Below are 16,184 nucleotides of genomic sequence, written 5' to 3'. Positions count from 1 at the left end.
GAAAAACCCTTATTCACCTTACACGAGTTAAAGGTGAAAACATTTTATAAAATATATATATGTCGGATTTATTTCGACGCAAAAAAGCAATAATAAAATGAGTTTAATTTTAATATATTCTTTATTATAATTATATTCCTTACTTACTGCTGTGGCGCCCCGAAGATCCGAAGTTGATCTTGGCTTCCGACACCAAAGACCGCCATGCTTTTCTGTCCAAAGCCGTTTCTGTCCAATCGGCGGCGCCGAGCTCTCTAAGGTCTTTTTGCACTTCGTCGCTCGTCTGGAAGTATGGAAGGACACTCATTAATAAAATGTATTAATTTATTAAATTTAACTAGATATGTACATTTTGGCGCTGAATTTTTATCAATGAGTTGTTTGCATTGAAGTAACCTAAGAATAAAAAGTAAACAAAACGTAAATAATATTGAATATAACACGAGGTAAATGCAAATTGCCTATTAAAGTCTTCTTCTTCTTCCTCGCGTTGCCCCGGCATTTTTGCCACGGCTCGGAAGCCTGGGGTCCGCTTGACAACTACTCCCCAGAATTGGCGTAGGTACTAGTTTTTACGAAAGCGACTGCCATCTGACCTTCCAACCCAGAGGGTAAACTAGGCCTTATTAGGATTACTCCGGTTTTCTCACGATGATTCCCTTCACCGAAAAGCGACTGGTAAATATCAAATGATATTTCGTACATTAGTTCCTAAAAACTCATCGGTATGAACCGGGGTTTGAACCCGCGACCTCCGGGTTGATAGTCGCACGCTCTTACCGCTAGGCCTCCAGCGCTTCCAGCACCACAAATTGCCTATTGAAGTAGTAAAACAAAACTATGAATCTCAGGAAAATAAGGCTAGATATCTTTTCTTAAATAAGCAAATAGTGAAAAGAACCCGTTTTTGTATAATTGTTATCACATGCAGCGAGCAATCACAAACAAATTTAAGAAAGCGTATAATATCATATTTTAATCGAACTAGTTTCCACGCGAACACTAGTTAGAACGAAATCTCAGCGAATATCACAATATGGTGATTTTGATTACCCGCTATTCTCTGCTTAGTAAAAAAATCAGGAAAATATCTGCTCCAGAAAATTCAGGAAGACAGCGGTAGTGATCCAAAGAGTAGCTAAACGTGCCCCGCTAATCGAGGTGGAAACGTATTAGCATAAAATAACAAAGGCTAATTAGGCTGGAGCCCCGCATAACATTACCCTACGCTGTTGCGCCGCGCGCGTACATATAGTACGAGTACTGCACACCGATTTTTACATTGAAGCGATTGATGGTTGAAAGGGCATTGTTATGTTATATAGAATGCTATTCTTGTTGAAAGTGGAATTCGGCTGATTATGAAAGCAGCTGACGTGTCAGAACTCTCCAGTTCTCCAGGCCTGTTCCTCCAGTTTTCCAGGCGATACGCCAAACGAAAAGAAAGATGTATCGGGCTGACAAAAAAATCGTTGTATTAAAAAAATACCCTTTATTTCTCATATTACGCAAAAACCTTGAAAAATATGTCATTTAATTAGCTTTAATATTCTTATACCAATCCGAATCCAGTCCGGTCGGATTCGGCCTGACTATGGTATCCTACTACCGCCGCTTCTTAAATCTTCCTTAGACATTGGCAGACATTGGTAGAAGTCGAGGCCGTATGCAGATGTCTGTTTGTCTAGCTATTACCGATATTGTCGGATGCGCTCGCTCGGCGCTAGTCCCAAGGTTACAAGCGACAGACAAGTTTGCCTATTTTGTTAAACTTGCTTAGACATTGGCAGACATTGGTAGTTGTGAGACGTCGTGCCCGTATGCAGATATCTGTTTGTGCTGCCATTACCGCTGTTTGCTGGAGGAGTTCGCTCGGCGCTTGTTCCAAGGTTACAGGCGGCAGCCAAAATTGTATATTTTTGTCAAATCTTCCTTCGACATTGGCAGACATTGGTAGTTGTAAGACGTTGAGACCGTATGCAGATGTCTGTTTGTGTAGCCATTACCACTGTTTGCTGGAGGCGCTCACTCGGCGCTTGTTCCAAGGTTACAAGCGGCAGCCAAGATTGTATATTTTGTTAAATCTTCCTTAGACATTGGCAGACATTGGTAGTTGTGAGACGTCGAGACCGTATGCAGATATCTGTTTGTGCAGCCATTACCGTTGTTTGCTGGAGGAGTTCGCTCAGCTCTTGTTCCAAGGTTACAGGCGGCAGCCAAAATTGTATATTTTTGTCAAATCTTCCTTCGACATTGGCAAACATTGGTAGTTGTGAGACGTCGAGACCGTATGCAGATATCTGTTTGTGCAGCCATTACCGCTGTTTGCTGGAGGAGTTCGCTCAGCTCTTGTTCCAAGGTTACAGGCGGCAGCCAAAATTGTATATTTTTGTCAAATCTTCCTTCGACATTGGCAGACATTGGTAGTTGTGAGACGTCGAGACCGTATGCAGATGTCTGTTTGTGGAGCCATTACCGCTGTTTGCCGGAGGCGCTCGCTCGGCACTTGTGTGAAGGTTACAAATGATGGACCAGATTGCCTATTTTAAATTACTGTTTCAAATATTTTTGTTGATCTATCTTCGCGTTCCATTTTATAACGACATGCTGTAATAACATAAAACTTGGCATGCATATTAAAGTGATATATATCTATGTCTGGTACTTTGTAAGTTTTGACGATACCTATAGGTTTAATTAGATAATTTTTATCCCCTTAGCCACAGTAATATATCTCAAGACATAATTATTCTAAGACATTAGAATAAAACTTAATACAAAAACTAAAATGCAGCTAATCATACACTCCATTTAGATAAGTGGTTCCACTTTTCGCTTATATGAATGAGAACCTCACCAAGTTAAAAAAGTCCCAACTTTTCGCATTAAACCTCATTTTGAACGCTGGACCGGTTAATCCATCAAGTCTCTCCTCACTCGCGCCGGCATTACGTATGCATCACTGGACCCATTTTTGCATTTGTAATAGGAATCATTGTGTAATTATTCACTCGTTACATCGGATAGACTATGGCAGTGCAGATGGATTAGCTCTGTTGAAATACGGGCTGCATTTACTTCGTATTATTTTTAACTTTATTCCTTGAGCGCTGAGTTGGTTTCGCGTTTTAATGCAGATATGAGGTTCAGAAAGTTACAGTCGATTTTACGGAGACTTGCTTTTGCGGTTGTCTTTTGTTTTTAAACAACCTATGACACAGCGGTTTGTTTTTCTAAGGTCGTTAATGCTTAAATCCTAAATCTGGAAATTTTTGTAGCAGTTGATTGTTACTGACTTAGAGCGTTTTCATATTGTCCGATCTGATATCGGATGTCTTTTATCCAGAGAAACCCAGAGGCTAAAAAATCTCTATGACATCAAATCCTTTCATATTTGCATTAGGTAGGTAACGCTTTCTGTTCTGTTAATGAAACAGCAATGAAATATATAAAAATTGTACGCAAACGGCACTTTTTGCTACCGTTCTTAGTTTTATTGCAAAGTTTAGGTATGCAGTATTTCTATTTAATTGTAAACTATAACAATTATCTACCTGTTTTTTACTATAAAGTGATTTTTGTTTTTTTACTATTACTGGATTATCGAAATCCTTTTACGAACTCATAAATAGTGCCTATCACTTAATTTAGAACAAACTAACAATATTAACGTATATTTAATAAATTGTTAATCGATAATCCCGCAGGACTTTCATAATAAACACACTTGAAGAATTACGACTTGCGACTTAACGTCCGTTTGTTTGTCGCGATCTCGAGCAAAAATAATACTGATTTAGGTACTCAGGGGATAAAGTTGTGGATCAACACTCTGGCCGGGTGCCAGCCACTCTAACACACAAAAATACGGAGCACCTAACTCGGCATGTGCCACCTCGTTACTGTATGCGCCTTTAAATTCTTACTACCCCCGCAGCTGCATTTCTTCCATATTTCCTCCTTTATACGTATTTATTGACCGCGCCCTCGCACGCATAAATTTAGAAAAACATCCACTCGGTTTTCCTCGGCAAACAACTTTGCGTGAACAGATTTGGCTCCATCGACGTGAAGTCACGTTCACTTCGCATTATTTTAATAAAGTCTCAGAGCAGTTCAACGTCTTCAATAAACCTGTAATAAACTTATAAAAGGAAGGGTAATTTTAAAGCATTCTGTTAAACTATGAGCTGAATATGCAATCGCTGCGGGCTCTTTAGTTTCAAAAGCAGGTAACCGATAACGCCAAATCAACCGATTAAAAAACAAAACGTGTAGCAAATATTGTCGGAATCTCTCGAAAATACCAAAACACGGAGCGTATAAACGTTTAGGGCATTTCTGTATGCGAGCGCCGTGCAAGGGCGTACTTGAATAACTTAGGTTTGTTTGCATAAAAACTCGAATCTCCGAAATGCCAGTTTAGCCGCGTCGGGCAACGGGGGCCGGTGATTTGCATAGAATAACAAGCACAAGCTTGCGGGCAGCGGCGGCGCAAAGAGCTCTTGTCCGGACTCTACGCGAGCGCCATTTGGTAGACCCAATCATTGGCGCGCCTGAGTGCCCTGCGCCCGCCCCGCGCCGCGCTCTAGTGCCTGCAGGCTGCATCTAATAATCCTTAACACTCGATGCTTAATGGAATGCGTCTAAAGGCGCTTCGACTGGAATTGAACACGAGTGTATGGCCTCCTCGACTCGCAGACTTTATTCCACAGCAGCAAATCTTCGTCGCGAAATTTAACATAGATCACATTTATATTATTATGTTGAGCGCGTCGTGAAATTACGAATAAGAATTCCATATTTCATTAGTCTGTAAGAAACTTTGTTTTTTTGCTGCCCTCGGTTTTTCTTTGGCAAAGGAGCGGGAATTTTCTAAAATTTGTTCTTAGTTTGCATACTCGCTCCTAAAATTTAAATTTTCTCGATTCAGCGAGTTTCCCTCTATTTTGACGAGACAGCGAACACGACGCCTTTATACCTACGTTGGCTGACATAATTCAGTAAAGCACAAATAAACACCACAATTTAACATCCTGAGGCAAATAAATTAACTGTTTATAACATTTGAAACGATACAGAAAGAACTGGAATTAAAATGGATACAAAAAAATGGAATACTCTGAGCGTAAAAAGCGTTGTTTTGAGGATAAACATGGCGTCGTATCAGGCAGCGACAGACGAGATTTAATAAAAGCGGGTTAGTGTTTCGCCTTATCGGCCGGACTCGCTCGACTCGCTCGAGTTATGTGAGGTAGCGGAAAGATGAAAATTAATGAGGTAAGAGAGCGACGCTCCGTTTGATGCTGTTTGATTCTTTTACCTTTTTTCCGCGGTGCAGCGGGGGCTGAATTAATGGCCGGTCGTTTGGCGCAGTTTTTCAGTAGTGGCGTTAAATGAGCGCTCTTTAACTGAGACACTGTTTTGTCCGACTACTCTTTAATTTAGTACTATAATACTGACTAAAGGACCAGTGCGAGTCGGACTCGTCCACCGAGGTTTCCGTACTTTTTAGTATTTGTTGCAGAAATACATCTCGGTTCATGATAAGGCTGGTGACAGGCGGATAGATGGTCGGACGGACGGACAGCGGAGTCTTAGTAATAGGGTCCCATTTTATCCTTTGGGTATGGAACCCTAAAAAGAAAAGCGTTAGTAGCTTAGCGGTAAAAAGGTGCAACATTCAATCCTGATGTCGCAGGTTCAAATCCTCTGAGTAGCCTCTTATCAATGAGTTTTTCGAAACTTATGTACCTACGTGATATTTACCAGTCGATTTTTGGTAAAGAAAAACATTGTGAGGAAATGCCTAGTTTTCCCTCTGGGTTGAGAGGTCAAAGGACAATCGCTTTTGTAAAAACTAGAGTCTACGCCAATTAAATATTGGGACCAGTTGCTAAGTGAACCCAGGCTGCCATGTGCCAGGAACAGGAACAACGCCAGGAAGATGGTGATGAGTGCCTAAAAAAGTGTTAGTTAGTATAAAGTATTAAAATATAAGTTTACAAAATGATATCATGAATAGCATCCCCGTGTAATTTAGTCTTATAATAATTTCACAGATTATATTACCGTTTTCGTTGCTCCAAGGATTTTAATATGAAATTTATTAGGGCCACGTCAGCGATTAAGATTAGGTAATTAAACGTTTTGGCTTAATAAGGTATTTGATACGTCTGACTTGCGTTCCAAGGGGCGATTAAGTTTGAAATCCGCATTTATGACTCGTACTTTCTACTATGTATAAGCAGTTTAGTTAATAAAGACCGCCGCTAGAACCATCTATGTTGCAGATGACATTAAATATTATTCTTACATTTTAGCTATTTGTGTATGAAAATTACCACCTTAAGTACTTACTTACTGCTGTGGCGCAGCAACCCGAAGTGCATCTTGGCCTCCGACACCAAAGACCGCCATGCTTCTCTGTCCAAAACCGTTTCCGTGCAGTCGACGGCGCCGAGTTCGCTAAAGCCTTTTTGCACTTCATCTCTCCAGCGGTACCTAGGGCGTCCAGACGGTCTTCGGCCATTTGGAACTCCAGAGTACTTCAGACTGCACGATCCTCACCCATCTGGACTACGTGCCCGAGCCATCGGAGTCTAGCGACTTTCGTTTCTCCAATGATGTTCGGCTCGGACAACAGACCTTCAATCTCCTGGTTCCTGCGGAGTCTCCAGGCTCCATCCTCTCCACGTGTGGGTCCTAGGTCTTGGCGCCATTAATTAATAATGTGCCTCAAATGCTTTTAAATTATACTTTAATTGTACTTTTGTACATATGAGCGCCGCTACTGTACTGTACTCACGCTGCTCAACTCTGTGCTTAATGTGGCACCGCACATTGATGTGTTCGCGTCCAAGTGGTCACAACTTATACACAACAATGTAAACGAATATTTGAATCGCAGTATTTATTCAGTAGTCTAATGTAGTGATTGTACAGATTAAGATTGTAATGTATTGGCGAACGCTGTAATTACAATGTTTTTGAATAATAAACAATAAAGAATGACAGCGGCCAGGGAAGTCGGAATTTACGTTCAAAAGTCATAAACAGCAGTAAGAGACAGTTTTATACGTATGTACGCTTCGGCTGTGGCATGAGCTCTCGGCGGAGGTTTTCCGGAGGATCTACAGTATGGGGTTCTTCAAACGGTCGACAACGTGCATGTAACACCTCTGGAATGACAGGCGTCCATAGGCTACGGTCAGTGCTTACCATCAGGCAGGCCGTAGACTAGTTTGCCACTTGGTTTGATATTAAAAAATGTGAAAATAGTAAAAATAATTTGTACTGAACTGGCAATCATGTATCAAATTTAATTAATCAACTGTGTGTTAAATATAAAACACGTGGAAAGTTGATGTCACTTAAGACATTTGTTGGTTATTACTTTGTCTTAATTTCCGAGCCGGAATTAATGTAAAATCTCAAATCCATTACGGGCAAGTTTGATATTAAGCACGTTTCTTCATTTTGTTGATGGAAACTTGGAAGTTGAGAAAAAGTTAAGGCGGGAAGGGCTAATGAACAAACTCCATGGCCAGGTACTTGGGGAAATGGTTGATTAAGGAAGAACGGTATGTCCGATTTTTCGTTCGATTTTGTATAGAGCAAGCATAATCAATGTAATTATTATTGTTATTGTTTTATTTGATACATTAGCAGCTCTTGGAGCTGATGCGTGTATATCGAAGTACTTCTGTTTATTTTGCACTTCTTAAAGTTCTAGAATGTGTATCAAATCTATTTTTGAAAGAGTTCACCGACGGGTGCACTAACAACAGTTTCTGGTAGAATTCCACACATTTACTACACAATTCGGCAAGAAGTGTTTCCTAGGGTTGCCAGCACATGGAGCTTTATTAGTTTTTTAGAGTGTCCTCTCAACCTTACATTCTGGCTTGATATGTACAAGTCTTTAATATTTGGAACATTGTGTGTGTTGTGGAATTGTGTGATATAAGAGTCGTTTTCGATAAAAAATCTTAAGTTTGAAGAGTTCCTCGTTCTGGGCGGAATAAATATGAAATCCCAATTTGGAAATAAATAAAAGCGGCCAAGTGCGAGTCGGACTCGCCCATGAAGAGCTCCGTACCATTTATGACGTATTAAAAAAAACTACTTACTAGATCTGGTTCAAACCAATTTTCGGTGGAAGTTTGCATGGTAATGTATATCATATATTTTTTTTAGATTTTTCATTCGGTTATTTTAGAAGTTACAGGGGGGGGGGGACAAACATTTTTTCACTTTGGAAGTGTCTCTCGCGCAAACTATTCAGTTTAGAAAAAAATGATATTAGAAACCTCAATATCATTTTTAAAGACCTATCCATAGATACCCCACACGTATGGGTTTGATGAAAAAAGATTTTTTGAGTTTCAGTTCTAAGTATGGGGAACCCCCAAAATTTATTGTTTTTTTTTCTATTTTTGTGTAAACATCATAATGCGGTTCATAGAATACATCTACTTACCAAGTTTGAACAGTATAGCTTTTATAGTTTCGGAAAAAAGTGGCTGTGACAGAATCGGACAGACAGACGGACATGACGAATCTATAAGGGTTCCGTTTTTTGCCATTTGGCTACGGAACCCTAAAAATCGAAATATCCCTTGACTTGCCAAGTTACTACATTTTTTATAACTCAAAGTTATTCTAGTCGTTGCGTTGGTTATGTAAATGTTTCATAATGTACTTTAAGGACAAATTAAATTACTTTCTATGAAAATATTTCAATGTGATTTCATGTAGATCTATTGATGAATGTCATATACGAAGGAAAAATGACCATACAAAAGCCTCCAGTGTCCAGAGCTAGAATCGAACCAGCGTCCTCTGTTTACGCGACAGATGGCTAGACCGCTCAGCCATCCGGTCACGGTGGCATGGGTCACATATGGGTTGTTTGATATCTGTTGCCGTTTTGGTTTATAACCTGGACAAACTATAGGAAATACTTTGTGTACTGTAAAATTTCTGGAGGTGAAGTGTAGAGTCTACGCGGTTAAAGCCACGGAAGAAGCGAATAAAAAATAAATAAAAAAAAACAAATTCCAAACATAAACCGCCATTCTAGCTTAAGAAAAGTTGCAAAAGATCGTATCTTTATCTTGCGTTGCACCGATGTGAGCTCTATCTCAATTGCTTAGAGTTGATATTATGATGGAGGATATTACGAAGAAGTATAGTATGTTCGTTATTGATTGGTTCATTGAAGGAATCCAATTTGCGCGTTTGCGGGGACAGTTTGTGAAATAATACCGATGTCGCTATCATATTGGATGCTTCACAAGGAAAAGGCTTCTGGTCCTGCTTTCAAAAGATAGATCACTGGACTTTTTGAAAAATAGGTATCTGTTTTAATAAAATATTGCAGTTTCGCTACGCGTGTTCATTCGGATAGCACAACATAACTCCTACAATCCTTCTAAGTCCCGATGTCCTTTGAAAAGGACAAATTCAAATAAAATGTTGAACTATAAAGGAATACAAGAAGGTTCCAAATTCAAAACTGCATAAATGACTCTCTGGGACTTAGTGGGATAGCTAAACAGAGTCTTGTAAAAATGCAACATCACGAAACAGCGCACGCGGAAAATGGCCGCCAAATCCTTCTCCGTGGAGAGATATCATTATTTCGGCAATGACTTGTTGATTGCTCCTCGGATCGCCGAAGACGCTCGATCGACCCCGATGGCTAACGAAGCACAGAAAATGTTTAGTGCAGAAATCGAACTATTAGGTTTTATTTATAGAGATATAAGTAATCGTGCTATATCCATACATAGATAAAAACATTATAAAATAATAATAATAAATAAATAAATATTATAGGACATTATTACACAAATTGACTAAGTCCCACAGTACGCTCAATAAGGCTTGTGTTGTGTTGATTATAAACCTGTTTATAATACCTATAATAAAATTTGAACTTAGTAAGTTTCAAGTAAGAATCGAGTTTAAAACATTACCTCCATACAGTGCCGGATTAAGACATTTTGGTGCCCTAAGCATTTCTAGACCATGGTGCCCCCTCATCAAGATTACATTGAATTTTCTTGGTAAATTGAGTGACGTTTATTGCCGCATTACTGCTGAGAATAGAATTTTCAATCCGTCCCATCATTTTATCACGGAAATTGACAGTACTGCAGCAGTAATGTTCCAAGAGTAGGTAAGGCCAAGTGTAAGCAAATTCGAAGACCGTGCTTCGCATAAGTCCGGAGGCCAAGCCAACCATGGTCCAAGTATGAGCGAAGACGTAAGACATAGGCAGTATTCCGCACAGGGTTTTGCAACCTCTAGAGCTTTCCTGCGAAGCTCATTCATGTGAGGGCAAAGGCCGAGCTTCAGTAGGGGCTTAGCCATTGGCCATTGGTTCTTGTCAGAACAAGTACCAATGGCCACAAATGTCTTAAATAGCAAATTATTGTTTACGAAAACGGGACTTATTAGGGTAAGTTTTAAAATTACCTTTGATTAGGGAATGCAAAAACCGGAGGTTTCCAAAACAGGTTTTTTCTTCGGTTTTACAAAAAAAAAACCGAAACCGGTTAAAACCGGTTTCGGTTTTTAGAATCAAAAATTCTTAAATTCATCGCCATGGAATAAAGAAAAGATTGCTTCACGTGTAAAAACGAATGCTAGTATAGTATATACACGATTTTATCACGAAATTAAAGACAGAACTCTGACTCTGACTATTTTATTGTATTGTATGGGAATTGTCAAATAACTTAATGTTATTTGTAACTAGGAATAGGAACAAAACAATTTTATTAAATTATTTTTTTCTTAAATATATGACAATATCAATTTATAATTTAATGTTATTTGTCTTAAATCAAATGGCCCAATCCAAAATCTTGCTCTAAGTTTTTCGCTGTCTTCTAGTAAATATTCAAGTAGTTAATTCGTTTACTGTTACTACCTTCCTTTATAAAATATTTGCTAAGTTATTATGGATTTGTAAAGTAGGAAATAAATGAAATAAGTAAGCTAATACAACAATTCACGTCACGTGTTTCTTCTCGAAAAGTCGATTAGAAACTGATGGTGTTAGCTTAAACTGGGCAAACACAGGTAGTCAAGTAATTCCATTCTTTAGGGTTTGAACTACCCTTTCCTATTAGTGCGAAAGAGACAAAAAAGGTTGTCGGTAAGTCGTTATCACCGAACCAACAAAAGACTCTAAAGCTGTCATTGATATAATTGATTACGTAGAATTTTTCTACAGCGCATCGCATAATAAAATTATAAGTAAGACCTTTTATACCAATTCGTACACCAGCACGGATGTCCTGCCACTGCCAGTACTTTATATTATTTAAATTTTTCGTATTTTTGTATTTTGTATAAACATGCAACTTAGGTAAATAAAAAAAACCGAATAAAACCGAAACCGGTTTATCAAATTCTAAAAACCCGGTTTTGGGTTTCCGCCATAAAACCGGTTTTAACCGGTTTTTTCGGTTTCGGTTAAAACCGGTTTGCATTCCCTACCTCTGATCCGACGTTTCAAGGACGGCGTTGTCCCCATGGTCTCGGAGAAGACTGTGTAAAGTCGACATCATTATTTTGACGTTGGAGGTAATTTTAGAACTTAATCAAACTCGAATAAGTCCCGTTTTCTTAAATAATAATGTGTCACGAAAAAAAATACGTGTAATCTGAGTTTGCTCCATTCCAGGAGGTATGCATAAATGTTTCCTCTTTTTCAGTTTTTTTGCTTGTAAATCGAAAACGGTACGGCCGACGGAAAATTTGTTCTAATTACGAGTGTTATTAAAATTGATATCTTAGGATCCGAAATGTAATTTAACTATGTTCTTGCAATAAAATATATGTATTGATTAATTTAAGGTACTCTAAATTACTCTGTAACCAATCAATGAATAAGTTTGATATTCAAACAATGTCAAGTATTTAAGGTACCTTAATATGTATTCGTAGTAAATTGTAAAAAAGATCGACATTTTTTATTTTTGGTAAAATCATGTTAATAATCCGAAAACGCTTTCTTACCAGTATCTGATCCACCAAGTGCTATTGTAATTGATATTGGGTTCCTTCTACATCGAGTGGTTTGGCAACCCAAAGGAAAAAATTATCTCCTAAGGATCCCAAAATGTATGCACACCTCCTGGGATAGAGCAAACTGGGATTACACGCTTTTAGGACCAAATAAATGTATTAAAACAATTCCCAGCGTTTCTCAAACCCAACAAATGTATTAAAACATTCCCAATAGCATTTTGATTTTTGGATCTAATTTGATTGGCCTAAATCGTGAAGGTTTAAATCAGTGTTTTTAAAGGCAAAGTCTAAGGCTGAATGCGCGGAGCGTTCGATCGGCGCTTACGGATGAGGCGAAAGGTCGAGCTGGAAGAAAGCAAGGCTTGAATTTGACCAATGGCGAGGTATAAATAGCTGGACGTCCGGAGCGTCCGATCGCGGCGCGTTATCATATAATACAACTAATGGCGAGGTGTGAGCAAGACAGCCCAGCTGCGAAAGAGGACAGCATGGATTTGGATCCATGGCCAAGCCAAAGTGAGGCAGTTTGCATAAAGTAGAAGGCCTGGCGTCGCATAAGACCTAACGCCGAACTGCAAAAGAGTGGCTTGAAATCGAACCTATGTAGTCACGGTCCTCCTACTGCTCGGCCTTTGCCTTAACTCGAAAGCGCAACTTGATAAGATGCTTTTGTTTTTCGGCCTTCGCAGGGCCCTTTATTACACTTTGACAATTAGGTCGCAGGATCGCGGCTCTGCAGCAACTCGGCCTGGCCGACACATCTGGTGTGCAAGAGACCAAAATACGCTACAAAATCGGGTATCTACGTCGAGAAAATCGGGTGGCCACAAGCCCGACGGTAAGATTTTTTGGCCATGAGCTTTGATGGCCTCCGCGTAAGGTTGGAGATGTTTTTACGTGTCCTCACTCTCTTACGACCCTTCGTTATTAGATGGGTACTTTGCACACGTATCAAAAAGTTTCGTGTACATAAGTACTACACTACGACTGCGATGCTGATGCAGCCTGCGCGTTTTTTCCCTATGATTTTGGTGCCCCCCTAGACATGGTGCCCTAAGCAAGTGCTTATTTTGCTTAATGGTTAATCCGGCACTGCCTCCATACTACTTATATGTCTTTCCCATCACGGAACAATGGTGTTCCGGACATTTGGGAAGCATGCGCGGAGCTGAAGCCAACACGCCGATATTTTATTAAGTAATGAAGGCATTATATAGAGTGAGCACTTCAAGCTTATTTCTGTACGGTTTTGATATAAGACTTTGAGTAATTCGTCGATAGCCGTATTCTATTTCAATGGAGTTAACTCTTAACTCCTTTTTTGGATAAATTGATTTTCACTACACCAACTGGTAAAGGCCCTCTTGGTTGTTCAAAAACGAATGAGAAAGTTGCATTTTATCCACATGTGGGGCAAAGTAATCAGATGCAAATTTTGAGTTGTTTCCTTATGTTAGCTAGTAGAATTGACTTTTAAATGATGATTTTGAATGATAATTTTTTATTACGTTCATTTGGATTTTATTTCATTAGAAGTTTTTGGTATTTCATAGTTAGTAGTTTCCTCATGCTGGTGTGGTGAAAAATTTTGTGTTTCACTCTGAGGCAAAGTTTGTTTAACCCTCGCAACGCTCAAGAATCCACTTCTCTCTTTGGAATATTTCGCTTGCTCGGGTATCAATATTAGCACGAGCGGTTAAACAACAACTTTGCCCCCTTGTAAAACAAATAACTATTGTTATTTTAATACTCATGTGGATGAAAAACGTTCGGGAAAACAGGAGTTTTTCGGTGGACAATATGATAATATGCGATTTTGTTACATTTTATCATATAACTACCAAGAAGTTTTAACATGCCTGTAATGTTTCAGCAAGATAATGACGCTTTAAAGTCCGTTATTTTAAGACATCCATAGAAAAGACGCATAACCTTAACTCATATTAATAATGTTTTTGGTCCATGCAGTCAAGTAACTGTAATATCATATTGTATATAAACCTGACCGATAGCCTGTTCCGCGCCATATTTCCGAATGTGATTCCGTTCCGTGAAGAATTGCCGTCGGAAAATGCTTCTGTAGATTTTCAGACCAAATATCTCTTTTATTAATCATTATAAATGAGATTTATTTATTGGGGGAGTTTTTCTGTTAACCGTAGAATATAGTTTTTGATAAACTATATTCTACGGTTATATTCTACGAAAATAAAAACTCGTAACCAATTCATTAAAAAAAACTCCGAAAAAATCAAACATCGCTTTCTAAAAGTGGGTATTTCATACCACTCTTCTCCTCAAGTAATCTGATAACCTAAAAATGTCTAAAAATCTAATTTAATATTTATTAACACAAAGATACCGTGGTCACTCCGTGTTGCAAATTCGAGAAAAGTCCATATATAATCATGGCTGACGGCTAAATTGATTTACTTTAACCCAGTTTTTCCCGTTCCGAGTAAAACAATATTTTAACCCCCATTTTATTTATTAATACCTCGAATATCGTTTGTTTCCAACAAATAACATCGGAGCGGAAAAATTGAACCCTCTCCGAAAATGATAAATAGACGTGGATTAACGCTACACAAATACAATTCCGAAACAAAAGACGCACGCGCACCGGGCCCGAACAATGTTGCGACCTTCTTCACTTGGACGGGGTAATCTGGGCATAATTCATTCGGACAAGCGTTTTAGTACAGGTATTAGCGTTAAAAAATTAATTACGAGATCATTTGCGGCGTTGCGGGAGTTTAGACCGTATTTTAGAGAAATTAGTAGTAAATTAAAAAGTTCTAACTTCTAATCATGATTAAGATGAAAGTTTATGTAAGAAAATAGTATATTTTTAAATAAAATCCGTTGTATAAAATGTAGTAGCAACTTTACGTGAGTAACATATCGTTAGAAAATGAAACCACTAAATCGAAAACAATCTCAATACATAATTATTTAATGATCAATATTTTGTGTCTTTAGTACAATGAACAGAAGTCATTATCTAACACCTGATTAATAGTAGTAAGTATTATAAAATACTTCAAAACCCTGTTTGACAGCTAGTGTTTTTTTTTTTTCTGTAAAACTTTATTGATTTTGATAGCTTTTAATTGCATATTATATGTCTTATTTAAGAAAAAAAAGTCCTATACCATATAGCTCAGGAAATATAAGATACATACGTTTGCGCAATATATTAATTATTAAAGAAGTAGGTAAGTAAATAGGAAAAATATTATAATAATATAGACTAGCTTTGAATTAAGTACCAATTCGCCATACTTTCGGTCCAGAAAATGACTAACATAAAAATTTTCTACAGAAAAATGGTAAAATACAAAATTGCCACCACATACTACCGCTAATATGGCATAGATACACCACGGCCAATAAATATAAAACGGTGGTCGGCCGGATTAATTGAGTTTATTGCATACACGGGCAGAGGCCGGCCTAAGCCGTGCAATACCGCTGAATAAAAGCGAAGGCCGCTTTTATACCAACTCTTCGTTGACTTTCTAATAACCTATTTAATCTAAACAATATTATTAATTAAAAGTTTGGATAAACTTACTTGAAAAAATACTATCAGACTCCCTTCAATTTATCTCCACTACTAGGCATTTCAATTCTACTAATCGAATTGAAAACTATTGGTCAAGACCACTAGATTCGCAATTTATATTACTCATAGTTCAAAAATTTCAATTCGTCATTTTCTACAGATTTTCGAGTGACGAAATTGAGCGCTCCAAATTCAAAAATCGGCCCCCTGCACTTCTTTAGGTCGCTTCGAAAATTACAAATGTCCACAAATGTTACAAATGTGTGTAGGTTTCATGTCCTTTCAAACTTTTTTGTCCTATTATATTTTAGGACAGTTGTGGATAATAGTTTGAATTCTAATTTCATAATTGGAATTAAGATATTGGTTAGTTTCAGTTATGTTGTGAAAGGTAGGTCAACGGAGATATTTTTAAGTGAATACAATTGTGTCACATTACAGTGTTAGCCGAACGTTAATTAGAATTGAACATTAGAATTAACCATTAAAAATTGAATTGTAAACCTTAACGAACTGTTACATTTTATGGTTCAATTTGTTATGGTTATTTTTGTCAATATGGTCAATT

At 38.1% G+C, this 16,184-nt stretch overlaps 1 protein-coding gene and 1 long non-coding RNA gene across 10 annotated transcripts in view; one reads left to right on the top strand and one right to left on the bottom strand.

The window, feature by feature from the left end:
* LOC133515575 (CUGBP Elav-like family member 4) overlaps positions 1–16,184 on the top strand; it is a 674,434-nt gene that overhangs the window by 615,817 nt on the left and 42,433 nt on the right. The window lies entirely within an intron of this gene.
* LOC133515590 (uncharacterized) lies at positions 10,018–11,737 on the bottom strand. The gene is made up of 2 exons (XR_009799043.1): positions 11,515–11,737; positions 10,018–10,485 (listed from the first exon to the last, which is right to left on the bottom strand). It is a non-coding gene; the product is annotated as an uncharacterized LOC133515590 (long non-coding RNA).

The sequence above is a fragment of the Cydia pomonella genome, chromosome 2 (assembly GCF_033807575.1).
Source record: "Cydia pomonella isolate Wapato2018A chromosome 2, ilCydPomo1, whole genome shotgun sequence".
Classification (NCBI taxonomy): domain Eukaryota; kingdom Metazoa; phylum Arthropoda; class Insecta; order Lepidoptera; family Tortricidae; genus Cydia; species Cydia pomonella.
This window is presented reverse-complemented; position numbering and strand designations above follow the sequence as displayed.